Genomic DNA, 11207 nt, shown 5'->3' with positions numbered 1-11207 from the left:
CAGAAACTTTGCAGGCCAGAAGAAAGTGGCATGATATATTTAAAGTGCTGAAAGGAAAAAACCTACAACTTAGAATGCTCTACTCAACAAGGCTATCATTCAGAATTGAAGGAGAGAAAAAGAGCTTCTCAGAAAAGCAAAAACTGACAGAGTTCATCAATAATAAACTAACCTTAAAAGTATTAAAGGGTCTTCTTTAAGTAGAAAAGAAAAGGCTACAAAAAGAAATAAGAAAACATAGGAAGGGAAAAATCCTACTGATAAAGACCAATATATAGTAAAAACTGCAGCTCATCACTTAAATAAGCTACTGTGAAGATTAAAAAACAAAAAAAATCGTAAAATCAACTGTAACTAAAATAAACAGTTAAGGAATTGACATGAAGATGAAAAATATGACATCAAAAACACAAAATGTGGGGAAGGGGAGTAAAAATGTAGGTATTTTAGATTGCGTTTGAAAGTAAAAGACTATCGGTTTAGAGCAAGTGTATATATAGTTATAGGTCAACATATATCAACCCCATGGGAACCACAAATCAAAAACCTATGACAGATACACAAAAACTAGAGAGAGAAGAGCACAAAAATAACACTTGAAAAATATCAAACTGTAAAGGAACAGAACAGAAGAAGAAGAAAAGAACAGAGAAGAACTACCACAACAACCAGAAAACAAGTAACAAAGAGGCACTATGTATTAATAATCTGTACATTCCTAACAATAATCACTTTAAATGTCAGTGAACTAAATGCTCCAATCAAAAGACATAGGGAAGCTAATCAAATAAAAAAAAATAAGACCCATCTATATGCTGAGGGGATGAAAAAAGATATTCCATACATATGGAAATAACAAAAAAAAACCCTGGGATAGTAATACCTATATCAGAAAAAGTAAACTTTAAAACAAAGACTATAATAAAAGATGAAGAACAACATTATATAATGATAAAGGGATCAATAAAGAATAGGATATAACATCTGTAAAGATATATGCACCTAATAAATTAGAATCTAAATATATAAAACAAATGTTAACAGACATAAATAGAGAAACTGACAATAATACAATAATAGTTGCAATTTAACACCTCACTTACTTCAATGGACAGATCATCAAGACAAAAAGGCAATAAGGAAAGAGCAACCCTAAATGACACATTAGATCAGTTGGACTAAATAGATATCTGTAGCACATACCATCAAAAAAAACCCCAGCAGAATACACATTCTTTTCAAATACATGTGTGATGGTGTCCAAGATAGATCTCATGCAAGACCACAAAACAAATCTTAACAAATTTAAGAGGACAGAAATTATATCAAGCATCTCTTCTGAGCACAAGGGAATGAAACTAGAAAACAATTACAAGAAGAATGAAAGGAAAAACACAAACATGTGGAGACTAAACAATATGTTACTAAAAACCCAATGAGGAATGAATAAGGTCAATGAGGAAATCAGAAAATACCTTGAGGCAAATGAAAATATAAATCCAACTTTCCAAAATCTATGGGATGCAGCAAAAGCAGTTCTAAGATGGAAACTTACAGCAGGACAGGCATACCTCAAGAAATAAGAAAAATCTCAAATAAACAACCTAACCCACCATCTAAAGGAATTAGAAAAGCAAACAAAAGTTAAAGTCAGCAGAAGGGAGGGAATAATAAAAACCAGAGAAAAATAAGTAAAATAGAGACCAAAGCAACAATAGAAAAGATCAATAAAACCAAGAGGGACTTCCCTGGTGGTGCAGTGATTAAGAATCTGCCTGCCAGGCTTCCCTGGTGGCGCAGTGGTTGGGAGTCTGCCTGCCAATGGGCATGGGTTCATGCCCCAGTCCGGTAGGATCCCATGTGCCATGGAGCGGCTGGGCCTGTGGGCCGTGGCCGCTGAGCCTGCGCGTCCGGGGCCTGTGCTCCACAGCAGGAGGGGCCACAACAGTGAGGGGCCCACGTACTGCAAAAAAAAAAAAAAAAAAAAAAAAAGAATCTGCCTGCCAATGCAGGGACACGGGTTCGAGCCCTGGTCTGGAAAGATCCCACATGCTGCAAAGCAACTAAGCCTGTGCACCACAACTACTGAGCCTGCGCTCTAGAGCCCATGAGCAACAATTACTGAGCCCGCGTGCCGCAACTACTGAAGCCCACACACCTAGAGCCCATGCTCCACAAAAAGAGAAGCCACTGCAATGAGATGCCTGTGCACCACAAGGAAGAGTAGCCCCCACTCGCCACAACTAGAGAAAGCCTGCACGCAGCAAAGAAGACCCAATGCAGCCAAAAATAAATAAATGTATTTTAAAAATGATAATTAAGTAAATAAACCAAGAACTGTTTTTTTGAAAAGATAAGCAAAATTGATAAGCCTTTAGCCAGGCTTACTAAGAACAAAAAAGAGGACTCAAGTAGACAAAATAGAAAATGAAAGAGAAGTTGTCATCAATAACACAGAAATACAAACAATCAAAGAGAATACTATGAACAGTTATATGCCAACAAATTGGATAACCCAGAAGAAATGGATAAACTCCTAGAAACAAAACACACAGTCTTCCAAGACTGAATGAGGAAAAAAAAAAAAAAAAAAAAAAAAATATATATATATATATATATATGTACACACATACATACACACACATTTTTATTAATATATACATATATATATTATATAGTCTAAAATACCAATTACTAGTACTTAAATTGGATCATTAACTTAAAAACTCCTAACAAACAAAAGTCCAGGAACAGATGGCTTCACAAGGGAATTTTACCACACATATAAAGAAGAACTAGTAACTAACTTCTCAAACTATTCCAAAAAATTGAAAAAGGGGGAATAATTCCAAATTTATTCAACATGGCCACAATTACCCTAATACCAAAACAAGACAAAGACACCAAAAAAAGAAAATTACAGGCCAATGTTTCTGATGAATATAGATGCAAAAATCCCAAACAAAATATTAGCAAACTAAATCCAACAGTATATAGAAGGGATCATACATTATGATCAAGTGGGATTTATTCCAGGGATGCAAGGGTGTTTCAGTATCTACTAAGCAGTTAAGGTGATACACACCACATTAACAAAATAAAGGATAAAAATCACATGATCATCTCAATAGATGCAGAAAAAGCATTTGACAGAATTCAACACCCATTCATGAAAAAAACTCTCAACACAGTTGGTACAGAGGAAATATATCTGGAAACATAGGAAACATAATAAAGGCACAGCTAACATCATACACAATGGTGAAAAACTGAAAGCTTTTCTTTTAAAATTATGAACAAGATGAGGATGCCCACTCTCACCAGTATAGTATAGTATACTATACTATTTATAGAAGACCCTTACATCTCCACAAAAAAAACTATTAGAACTAATAAAGTAGTTTCAAGGTACAATATTAACACTCAGAAATATGTTGCTTTTCTACAAACTAATTATTAAATATCAGAAAGAGAAAGCCAGAAAACAATCCTACTTACAATCGCATCAAAAAGAATAAAATACCTAGGAATAAACTTAACCAAGGAGGTGAAAGACCTATATGCTGAAACCTATGAGAAATTGATGAAAAAAATTGAAGATAATACAAAGAAATGGAAACATACCCAGTGTTCATAGATTGGAAGAATTAATATTGTTAAAATGTCTATAGCAATCATAGCAATCTAAGATTTAATGCAATCCCTATCAAAATACCCATGATGTTTTTCACAGAAGTAGAACAAATTAATCTTAAAATTTGTATGAAACCAAAGTAGAAATCAAATATCCAAAGCAATCTTGAGAAAAAAAAGAATAAAGTTGGGGGTTTCATGCTCCTTGACTTTAGACTATACTACAAAGCTAGAGTAATTAAAACCGTATGGTATTGGCACAAAACCACACACACTGGTCAATGGAACAAAACAGAGAGCCCAGAAATAAACCCACACACTTATGGTCAATTAATCTACAACAAAGGAGGTAAAAATATACAATGAGGAAACGACAGTCTCTTCAATGGTGATGTTGTGAACACTGGACAGCTCCATGTAAAAGAATAAAATTGGCACATTTTCTCACAAAAATAAACTCAAAATGGATTAAAGGCCTAACTGTAAGACCAGAAACCATAAAACTCCTAGAAAAAAACATAGGCAGTCCACTCTTTGACATAAGTTTTATTAATACTGTTTTTGGATCTGTCCCTCAGGCAAAGAAAACAAAAGCAAAAATAAACAAATGGGACCTAATCAAACTTCAAAGCTTTTGCACGGCAAAGGAAACCATGGACAAAATGAAAAGACAACTTACTGAATGGGAGAAAGTATTTGTAAATTATAAGAGGCTAATATCTAAAATATATGAACAGCTCATACAGCTCAATATCAAAAAAAAACAAACAGCTCAATTAAAAAAATGAACAGAGGACCTAAATAGGTATTTTTCCAAAAAAGACATACAGATGGCTAACAGGCACATGAAAAGATCCTCAAAAACACTAATCATCATGGAAATGCAAATCAGAACCACAGTGAAATATCACCTCACACATGTCAGAATGGCTATCATCAAAAAGACAACAAATAATAAACATGGCAAGGATGTGGAGAAAAGGGAACCCTTGTTCACTGTTGATGGAAATGTAAATTGGTACAGCCATTAGGTAAAACAGTATGGAGGTTTCTCAAAAAATTAAAAGTAGAACTACCATATGATCCCGCAATCCCACTGCTGGATACATATCCAAAGAAAATGAAAACACTAATTCAAAAAAATACATACACCTCAATGTTCTTAGCAGCATCATTTATAATAACCAAGATACGGAAGCAACCTAAACGTCAACAGATGAATGGATAAAGAGGCTGTGGAATATATATACAATGGAAAATTACTCAGCCATAAAATGAATGAAATTCTGCCATTTTCAACAACATGGATGGGCCTGGAGAGTATTATATTTAGTGATTAAGTCAGACAGAGAAAGACAAATGTTCTGTTTTCACTTATTTGTTTGGAATCTAAAAGAAAACAAACAGAAAAATCAACAAAATAAATATAACAAAACAAACAGACTCATAGATACAGAGAACAAACTAGTGTTTATCAGTGGGGAGAAGGATGGGGTAAGGGGCAACATAGAGGAAAGGGACTAAGAGTTACAGTCTACTAGGTATAAAAGAAATAAGATACAAGGATTTATATATTTCACAGGGAATATAACCAATATTTCACAATAAATTTAAATAGAGCATAATCTATAAAAATATTGAATCACTATATTATACTCCTGAAACTAATATAACATTGTAAATCAACTATACTTCAATTAAAAAAAAATTCAGATACATCATGTAAATGCCAATAACAAGTCCATTTTTATTGCAGTTTATCAAGCAAAGATAATAATTGCACTGAATCGTTTGGATAAATATACCAATTATATACTTCACATATACTCATCACTGTATCCTAGTGTTTATGTCATCATCTTTTCCTAAAATCAACATCATTAAATATGGAAAATAGTGGTGGATTTTTCAAACGTATTTTTGTACAATTGAACAATTTTGTAAATTAAATATTAATACACTTGATTTGAGAAAAAACAGAGACAGTCTTAACCCGTTAAAGTATTACTATCACTTATTCAGGAAATAACTGGCTAATCATGTCAAAGGCAGATCATAGATTGATTTTTTTCTAAACCCGTCACAGACTCTGTCACTCTAGCTATAAGTTAAAAGGGTGAAAATATTATCGATATTTTTAAATAAATAGAAAAAAGCTTTTTTCAGTAATACACTCTAATTAAAAATTACATTTAAACTCATGGGAATGTAATCAATAAAATAAGCTTGTGGCATTTTTCTGAATCTATTTCCATTATTCCCTGGTGTCTCACCAAAGACCCATTTCTTTAGAAAATCATTTACTTGAAAATAGTCTTATAAACTTCAAGAAGAAACTAAAATTTCTTACCTATTTCCGGTACTGCCATGTCCAATATATAACAAACTTTGTCTTTGCTGTATGAGAGTGCAGGAAATCGTACACAATGACAGATCATAACTACATCACAGGCTACCGTGATTTGGCACCTAAATCAGTCCTACCTCATTTGACACATACCCTCACCCTCTTCAGACTACCAGGTTAACCTTGAACACCCGAATTCCTGACCCATCTTGGAATACCTTAAAAGACAATAAAGCAAGATAGACTACTATGATAAACCAACTGAAACATAAACTTATCTAAAATGATACAATTATAAGGACTAACTCCAGTCAAATACCACTGTAAATATGGCTCTTAACTGTACCCCTTGGTAAACATACTAGCAGAAGTATACTGGAGTGTACTTATCCATGATATACATTCAGCGGGATACAACTGATTTTTCTTATTAAAGAAAAACCTGGAATTTATAGATTCATTGGTGGGGGGGGATGACTGGCTGTGACAATGTTGGAGAGGAAGGACATTTTGGGAACTGTGTTGGTAGAGGTAGACCTTTCCAAAGGAAGAAGCATTTGCCGCAATAAAGCATAAGCCAGTTCTCTTGGAATGGCACCTATCTTTGCCCTACTGAAAAATCATCTTCAGAATATTCTGAGGTTTGGGGAAAAACAAACATCCAACAATATTCCTGAGACTAGAGATGGGAAAATCCTAGCACCAAATCTTGAACTATTCTCATGTCGTCATTCCATCCCACATATAAAGTAAAAGGCAATAATGGAATTAGAATTCTAGGTTATAGGGGATGCAGACACTTGGAGCTTCTTTCCATTAAAAGATAATTAGCAAGGCTAGAATGGGACTTATTACAAGAAACTCTAGGTGAATCCTGAGTTTCTCATCTGTACACCTTGAAAACATCCTTTCCTAGCAGGAAAGTGTATCCACTCTTATTCACAATTATATATTCATAATTATTAGAAATGTCTTAAGTTTCTGTTTTAGAAGGAAGTACAAATTTAGAGTAATCTCTTCATTATTTCCAGTTTATGAAAAAATAACCAGAAATTAGAGATCCAAATATCATTTGATAATCAGCAAACAGAATATTCTGTTTTTAAAAGGGTCTATAATATTAAAGAAAGATTAATCAAAATGGCATGGTCAAAATGGCTATACTGTTTTAATATGAAGGAAATACAATAGAAAGGAAACGGAAGCCTCAAAATCAGACTATTTAAGACTTTCATCTCTCAAGTGGAAGAAATTCTAAATAGAAACGTTTTGAGCATAAAATGCCTAGTTTGATCAATGAACCAGAACAAATACGACTAATGGGGGAGGAGAAAGAGGAAGAAGCAAAAAATAAGTAGCTAAAAAAGTTCATTTTTTTCTTATTGTTTTTGTTGTTCTTCAGACCACCTTTTAAAAATAAATTGATCTTTAAGTTAATGAAAACAAGACACAAACACAAAATAAACAGAGTAATAAAATCCTTCCATAATATGAAAAACATAAAAGGGAGCACAGTGGCTTTCAATCCATAAAAGAGCATATAATAAATGGTAGCTTACGCTAAAATCACATATTGTCCTGAATACATCTATTTGCACATAGATAACCTATACTGATTGAAAATATATGCCTTTTCAAACTTTTATGTCCAGAGACACATATATCTGATGCCAAGAGACACATACAAAAAGTAATAAATCCATATGTAATTCCAGGTTGATAAACAACATGCATTAACAGATACACTATTGTAGATGATGTATTTCATTTGTGTTTGCTTCATGTTTATTTATTTATTTATTTTTTATATATATATATATATATATTTTTTTTTTTTTTTTTTTTTTTTTTTTTTTGCGGTACATGGGCCTCTCACTGTTGTGGCCTCTCCCGTTGCGGAGCACAGGCTCCAGACGTGCAGGCTCAGCGGCCATGGCTCACAGGCCCAGCCGCTCCACGGCATGTGGGATCTTCCTGGACCGGGGCACAAACCCGTGTCCCCTGCATCGGCAGGCGGACTCTCAACCACTGCGCCACCTGGGAAGCCCTTCATGTTTTTTTTACAGGAATACAATATATACTCATATATGTGTGTATATGTGTAATCTATTGCTACCTATGCACGCTCAAACAAACACTTTCAGATAAAAGTGATGGTTGAGAGTGCATGAATTAGTGGTTGCAAGGAAAGCAATTGTACAATAGAGATTACAAGATGTATACTGGAGTACCTCTCATAGTCTAAAGCGAGTTGGCAACCACACTTCAATGAAATAGGAACCTGATCAAGTGTGGATAATTTAGCATCAGCAACCTGTAGATTTTCCCCCTTGAGCTCTACGATTACTGCGACTTAGCCACCAATTCTCAGTAACATGTTTCTCAGTTGTAATTTTCAAGGGAGAGGATTTGATGAACCCAGCTTGAGTCAGGCATTCAGTCATTCATTTAGGCACTCATAAATGAATTGTGCATCCACCGTATACAAGATAGTACAAAGTACTGGATATACAGAGGTTCAACAAAGCAGGCATGTGAAGGCCATGAGGGTGGGTGAGCAGGACCACACAGCAGAAACAAGGTTGGATAGGCTTACTCTTCATGAGCAGAAAAGAGAGGATCTGCTGATATCCAAATAGGGGTACACTACATGGATATGATGAATAATGGAAGTAGAGGTTGGTGAATGTGTTAAGTACAAAAAGACTAGAGCTGGTAGGTAGAGTGTAGTTAGTTAACCAGACAAAGGAAAGAATTTGAGGAGGTGAGTGAGTTGCCTGACAAAAAATCCTAAGAAACCACTTCATGGCTAGATATTTGAACTCAATGTCTTAATACTATTGGTAAGTGAATTCAGGTTCAATTAATTAAAATTAACCTTCCTGGCTTCCCTGGTGGCGCAGTGGTTGAGAGTCCACCTGCCGATGCAGGGGACGCGGGTTCGTGCCCCGGTCCAGGAAGATCCCACATGCCGCGGAGCGGCTGGGCCCGTAAGCCATGGCCGCTGAGCCTGCGCGTCCGGAGCCTGTGCTCCGCAACGGGAGAGGCCACAACAGTGAGAGGCCCGCATACCGCAAAAAAAAAAAAAAAAAATTAACCTTCCTGAAGGATTTGAAGTTGGAAAGAAAGATGCATCTATAAAAGAATTTCCATGTTTAGCCTAGTACAGTGAGTTTACAAAAGGTAAGTATTGTATTTCACGTTCTGTGGACTGTGAAATTTCACCAATAAAATACAACTTTGAAAACATGTGTTACCCTAAATTATTGTCTTTAATGTTGTGTTAATTTAAACTTATTTCTCTTCTCCCTCATACTGGTAGCTTTAAGTCAAGAGAAACTTGCCTTGAGGAGGCAATTATTTAACCCCACTTTCCCATCGTATAAAATATTCTCTGTTAGATTAGAGAGGTAATAATTATTTTATGTCCTGACAAAGTGCCAGTTACTGATGCCCTAAACCTTTTTGTACAAAGCTTTATCTTTAAAATAGTATGCCACATAGCTTTTTACCTTATTTTCACTCTACAATAGAGGGATCTTAGTACAATTAAAGGGATATTGCATTTTTACTAAGAAGAGCTGAACCAATTATTAATTAATAGAAATGGCAAGTAATTTTGAAACTTTTCTATACCTCCCCTTGGCCCAACAGCATTATATTAGCAGAATTAGAAACCACACATATGGACTTTTCCAGTTAAATAAATCTAAGGCACTATGAGCTGTGCATAATAAAGTAACAATTTGAGATCCCTGTCAGTGCACATAAAAATCAAACAGTGACTCATTTTTCTCAAGAAAGACAATTTGAAAGATAGTCATCATAAGACTGTAGTCTGAAACACTAAGAGAGCTGTGAGAAAGGTAAAAATATAGACTTCAGATTAATAATTTTAGAACACTCATAACATTGATAGAAAAAAATTACAGCATTTTACCTACCTAAAGGAATTATTCAGGAAGTAACTTTTGCAAATTAATTTATTTTATAAATAATAATTATGTGCTTTGAATCAGGGACAAGGTAGGAAAAAATACAGATGGTCTAACCTCACAGAATTTCCAACAATGTGAAAGGCACACCAAGAGGCCATACTAGTTCAGTAGGCTAAGAGTTAGAAGAAGGGAAGTAGAAGACTTCACGTGAAAACCCAGGCTGGGAACTAACCATCCTACTTGGAAGAAGAGGGTGGAGGCTAGGCTTCCAAAGCTTTTTGAAGCTAAGACCTGAAGGCCGAGTTAGCCTTGGGAAGAAACAGAAAGTGGGTGGGGCAATGGGGTTAGGGAAGAGGGTTTTCCAGCCAAAGGAACCATTTTATGCAAAAGGTCAGGAGATCAGGAAGGCAAAAGAATAAGACTTGTTTGAAGTTTTGTCTGAAAAAAATTCAGGAGGACTGAGGTCTAACCACGTTAAAGAACTTTACCTTTTCCCACGAGAGATGGAAATAATTGTGTGATTGCATGCAAAGAATGAAAATGATGAGATTTCCAAAGTAATCTTTGGAAACATTACCTGGTAGAATATGTGGTAGGATGGGAAGGTAGAAATGGTTAGGAGGTTTTCTCACAAAGGTAGATGAGAAATGATGAAAGCCCGGTGGGACAGTAGCAGAGGGGAGGAGAGACGGACTCATGCAACAGATACTGAGAAAGTAAAACGGAATTTTGAGATTTATTTCATATGGAGAGTTAGTGAAAGGGAAGAGTCAAAATATGGTGTCCAACTTCCCTGGTGGTACAGTGGTTAAGAATCCGCCTGCCAATGCAGGGGACATGGATTCGATCCCTGGTCCGGGAAGATCCCACATGCCGCAGAGCAACTAAGCCCATGCACCACAACTACCGAGCCTGCGCTCTAGAGCCCGCGAGCAACAACTACTGAGCCAGTGTGCCACAACTACGGAAGCCCGCGCACCTAGAGCCTGTGCTCCGCTACAAGAGAAGCCACCGCGATGAGAAGCCCATGAACCACGACAAAGAGTAGCCCCCACTCACCGCAACTAGAGAAAGCCTGCACACAGCAACAAAGACCCAGCGCAGCCAAAAATAAATAAATAAATTTTTAAAAATGGTGTCCAAGCATCGCTTAAGCAATCCAATGGTGTCTGAGACTCTCTGTTAGCAAAGGAGTACTGGGGAAGAAGGAGCTATGTATCATTATCTCTCCCTAAAAATGTGAGGAGAAAAAAAAAGCAAGCAGGCTAATGAGTTTCAATTTTGAAGTG

The sequence above is a fragment of the Delphinus delphis genome, chromosome 3, assembly GCF_949987515.2.
Source record: "Delphinus delphis chromosome 3, mDelDel1.2, whole genome shotgun sequence".
NCBI lineage: Eukaryota > Metazoa > Chordata > Mammalia > Artiodactyla > Delphinidae > Delphinus > Delphinus delphis.
This window is presented reverse-complemented; position numbering follows the sequence as displayed.